Source organism: Sarcophilus harrisii, chromosome 1, assembly GCF_902635505.1.
Source record: "Sarcophilus harrisii chromosome 1, mSarHar1.11, whole genome shotgun sequence".
Classification (NCBI taxonomy): domain Eukaryota; kingdom Metazoa; phylum Chordata; class Mammalia; order Dasyuromorphia; family Dasyuridae; genus Sarcophilus; species Sarcophilus harrisii.
This window is the reverse complement of record NC_045426.1, coordinates 559803063-559808412: the sequence shown is the minus strand read 5'-3', so window position 1 is coordinate 559808412 and position 5350 is coordinate 559803063.

Sequence of the window (5350 nt, the reverse complement as noted above, 5' to 3'; positions counted from 1 at the left end):
TGTTGTGGTTAGTCTTATGCTCATTATCATTTTTATCAATTACTTGTTTAAAGATCAAATGAGCAAATTTGCAGATGACACCAAGAAGAATAGCTTAACACATCAGGATCCAAAAATATCTTGGCATTGTTGAGCACCAAGCAGAATTCAATAAGGTGAAAGTCAACAGGGACAAATGTAAAGTTTTATACCCGTGTAAGAAAAAATCATCTTTGTAACATAGAGAGGCCTGGTTAGAGAGCAATTTATCTGGAAAAAAGTTACATACTGGTTTGAGTGGACTACAAACTCAATATGGGTCATCAGTGTGCTGAACCAGCCAAAAAAGATAATTCTATCTTGGACTGCATAAAAGGGGCATGGCTTCCAAGAATAGGAAATGATAATCCTTCTGTACTCTACCCTCACCAGACCTCTCCTGGAATATCATGTTCAATTGTTTGTGCCACAGTTCAAGGAGGACATTGATAATGAAAGCATCAAGAGAAGGGTTATGACAATGGTGAAGGCAATTGGTTCCATGTCATATGAGGATCAATAGAAAAAAAAAATAGCTTGCTACTTGCTACTGACATATATTCCTATATAGCGTATGCTTTTATCAGTTAAAAAGTCTTCTTAATACTATATCATAATATCTTCAACACTTTTTCTGCTTATTCATTCTAGCCCATTTTTAAATTAATTGCTCACTAGAAAATCTGCTATATATTTCAAGGTCTTTTTCTGTTCTTTATAATTTTTCATGGGTACATGAAAACATAAGAGCTATTATGGCAAGAATGTAAGAATATATTGTTAATTATGGAAAGATATTTGATTTAGTCAAACAAAATAACATTTTATCGCTTCTTTTATAGCAAGGTAATTTCCATTAATACATCAGAATCATTCAAGATTTTTTGAAACATATGAGAATAGAAATAATCCTGTTCAAAGACTCCTGGATCACAAATAGAAGAGAAGACATAAGTCAAGGAGATTAATATTTATCAGAAGGGATCCTTGTAATGAAGGAAATCCAACACAGAATGAAACTTAAAGATGACCTTTCTATGGATGTTGAGGTCCCCTAGATCTTCCTCTTTGTTGCTAATTGCATCAAGGCCCACAATATCTCATGGATTCATGGAAAAGACCAAACGAATAAAAAATATCTATTGTCTAGAGATTATAACATGAATCAGGATCTATATTTGGGTCAGAGAAAACAGGAGGACAATGAGTTGGGCTTAGAGTTTTAAACAAGACTAAATTGTCTTCAGAAAATCATATATACTGTTTCTTGACTCCAAGCTTCCTATGAAAGCAAATGACCATCTTTTTAATCCCAAGAGGCTTAGTGTTAGCATATCAATGAAGTATGAAATATAATAGCCTTTAAAGAACTAAAAATAAGTATTATGTGGAGGGCAATGAAGAAGCATATAATGGATATGAGCAGACAGCCAATGAAAAATTTTGGAAAAAAATTAAAATTAAAGTAAAAGCTATTTTATGATAAGAAGAGATAAGCCACCCACATGGGCAAGGGATGGACAGATGGACAGCCAGAATAGTTTTTGTTATCATTTTAATGTCAGAAGAATAAAAGGAAGGTTTTCAGCTGTCTGGATGCACTACCACGTGTTCATCATGGGAGTTGAAGGACAAAAATTGCACAAGGTCAGGCAATATTAAAAGGAACTTCAAAATTGATGAGATCACAATTCCATTTGGATATTGGTGAAATGTTCAGAGCATTCTGTTAGCTTTCAACTTTGCTAGATGACTTGCTCACCTCCTTTTCTAGTCATACATAAGTTCATCAAAAGCCATGAAAGTCAATAGAGGTTATATTTTGAAAAAAATATTTTAATATTTCTTGGATATACCATCATTAGCAATATGTTACAGTTACCACATGACTTTATACTGATAATTTCAACTGTGATTTTGATTCTTCTGAAATAATGATGTTCAATGATTTGCAGGAAGGCAGTAATTGAGCATTTATTAAACAGCTACTATGCACTGGGCAATGCATTAAATATTAGGATTACAAAAAGAAGCAAAAGATAAGTCCCTGTTTTCAAAGACTTTCCAATCTATTAAGGATTAATCTGACAAGCAAATGCTATACAATTATATGCAGGATGAATAGGAAATAAATTAGAGAGAAAAAGTGCTAAAATTTAAGGAGGTTGGGAAAAGCTTCCTTTAGAAAGTAGAACTTTATTCGGAACTTAAAGGAAGCCAAGGAGATGAGTAGTCAGAGCAGAGGAGAAAAAGCATTCAGAATATGGGATAATCAGACGAAATGCTCAGAGATGAGAGATGGATTATATTGCTCATGGAACAGCTAGTGTTATTAGATTGAAGAGTATGTGTCAGGGAATAAAGTGTAAGACTAGAAAGGCAGTTAGTTTATAGAGGATTTTGAATTCCAAACAGAACATTTTATATTTGATCCTGGAAGCAATAGGGAGCCACTGTAGTTTATTGAGTAGAGCAATGATAATGACACTACCAGGAGACTATCTATTAGAGAGAAGGGTTACCGGAGAGAGTGCTGTGGAATCATTTAAAAATATTTCAATCGGGTACCAGAAGCAGTGCCTACATATACTGATGTACTAATTCAGTGAGTTGCCTACCATATAACAAGTCAACTGCCTATCCCTTCTTTGATAGTAAATCCTAAAAAACTCTGTTTTTGTAGTTTGAATTATGTGATAGGAAGAGGAAAATAAGGAAAGGAGCAGATTCTGAACTGAGCATTTAGTTCTAGCAGCAGAGGCAGAGGAGGAAAAAGTAAAATGGTTAGCTGTTATAAAAAGGAGCAAAGAGCTCTCAGAGATGAGTAAGGAAGCTCAGTATCTCAAGTTAAAATTCACAAATTAGAAAGTGGTAAAAGAGAAATGCCTTAGGGACCAAAGGCAAACATGCTCTGGGTTAGAAGGATCTGGACTATATGTGAAACTAATAGAGGTCAGTGACGATGATGATACAGAACTAAATCTTTCACAGAATTTCTAGGGAATTTGGAGGTAATAAAGATGGCATAGGGATTCTTTTCATGCACTATTTTAGATGTTTTGCCTTGTTTCTAGTCTTGTTACCTGGTAGCTGAGTTATGGCATTTTCCCAACTCGGTCTAGAATAATGAATAGATGTGAGATAGCTAAAGAGTAGAAAGACTATGCTCAGAGGGGAGAGAGAAAGAGGGAAAGAAAAAAAGAAAAAAATGGAAGAAGTCAGGAGGGAAGGCAAAGAGGAAAGGAAGATAGAAGATTTGTTCTTACATTCACACTGACAGTCCTCCTAATGATTTGTCTATTAAGAGCTCTCTAAACTGAGCTGTATTTCATTCTTAGGCTAACCAAAGACAAAATCTGACCATCTGGATCTGTAATAATCTGCCATCTTGCACTTCCTGTAGGTGGACAGAAAATCATTTGAATGCTAAATATCAAGACTCCATATTGAAAATACATTTTAAAATTCTGGGAGAAAATAAAACAAAAAACAGAGTCATCTATGTCTCTATGTGTTAATGAAATCTGAATTCTTTAGTTAGAGGAATAGGAATTCTGTTGCTATATACAAATTCTTGGGACTGAGAGTAAGCATTTGTTATTTTATGTCCACAATGTGCACTTTCCTTCCTCAAGGGGATCATTTATATACTTGTATTTATATATGAAGTATTGGACATGATGAAATCTAGCTCTGTCATTTCTCTGGTTAATAAGAAAAGCAAACTATCCCTCTGTTTTTTTATCCATCATATTATACATTGATTATCTTCTACAAAGCATGGAATCAACCCTAGGATCTTCAAGTTTCCATTTTAAAGCTTATAGGGACCTTCAGGATCATATAGCTTAATCATTTCATTTTATAGATGGGGAAACTCAGACCCGTAGTAGTGAAATAGTTTCCCAAGGTCACACAGTTCATAAGTAGCAGGGGCAGAAATCAAACTCAGGTCAAAGAATGATGGGTTGAGAACTGGAAGGTTCTTGGAGGCTACCTAGTCCAACTCCCTTATTTTACAGGTGAGAAAACTATTGCCAAGGAGGTATTAAGTGCCCTGTGAAAGGTTATCTTGGGATATGAACTCAGTTCTCTGATTTCAAATCCAAAGTGCTTTTCCATTGTTCCACACTGACTACAACACCAGTTTCCTGAGATCTTGGTACTCTACCCTATTTTGATAGAAAATGAGTAGTGATGGGTATGTAACTTTCTTAAACAATACAGTCTCTCTCAATGGCAAGATTAGTGAGGTCAATGATCAGAGTTAGGGGCATAGGTAATCACCAAGAAAATGAGGTTTCCACAGAATCTCTGCAAAGCTAATTGGTCCATTTAATGATCAGACTGGAGACATCAGACTTTTTGGCACCATGCTCTAACCAGCTCAGCTAACTAGAACAAACTGTTTCCAAATAATACAGGGAACAAACACTTTAGTTCCCAAGGTCTCAGCCTCCCAATGTAGGTTTTTCTACTGGACATGGGGTGCATGGGTTGGAATGTATATGCAGAACTCAGCCAACTGGCACAGTACTGCTTTTCTGTCGCTGTACACAGTGTCTTATTTAGTCTGTAATTTTTTTTTGCTAGGGATAACTTATTCATACATTCTCTGGATGCCCCTTGTAACCCAGAGTCCTGGAAATACTTACCTAAGAATAAGCATGCCCTCAAATTGCCTGACCAGAGAAATGAGACCAGGATTGATTATCTCTTCCACTTAATGACTTGACAGTTTATGACATGTTTCTGTTTTCTCCTGTTCACTAAAATGAGGCCTCTACTTAAAATAATCCTAGTAATGAGGTCCAGTTGTAGTGAACATCCGTAGTAAACAATTTGAGTAAAATCATCTTGCTGGGGGAAAAATAAGGAATCCATAATGTAGCAACTTGAAACAAATATGCAGGGATTTTAATTGTCATCTCAAATGATAACATCATCTTGCATTCATTTCCCTCTCTATCTTATATATTTTCCCCTCAGGGTTAAAAACTCTTCCTTGGAAAAATGTCAACAGTAGTAACTTGTCTAGTCTGTGTAACCATAGCTTGAAATTTTTCTTTATAAATCAGCAATGTGAATACATTTTTCCCCCCTCATTGGTTTAGAACTGAATAATGAAGCCCTCATAACCTCACACCTGGACCATTCCAACTACTTTCTAACAGATCTCCTCATCTCCTGTTTTCCCTTTTCCAATTCACCCCATACATCACTACCAGTTTAATTTTCTTAAACTGTTTTTATTGCATCATTTCCTTGCTCAAAAACTTTCCATGGTCCTCACTGCTCCACAGGATAAAGTCCAGACTCCCTTACTTCACAT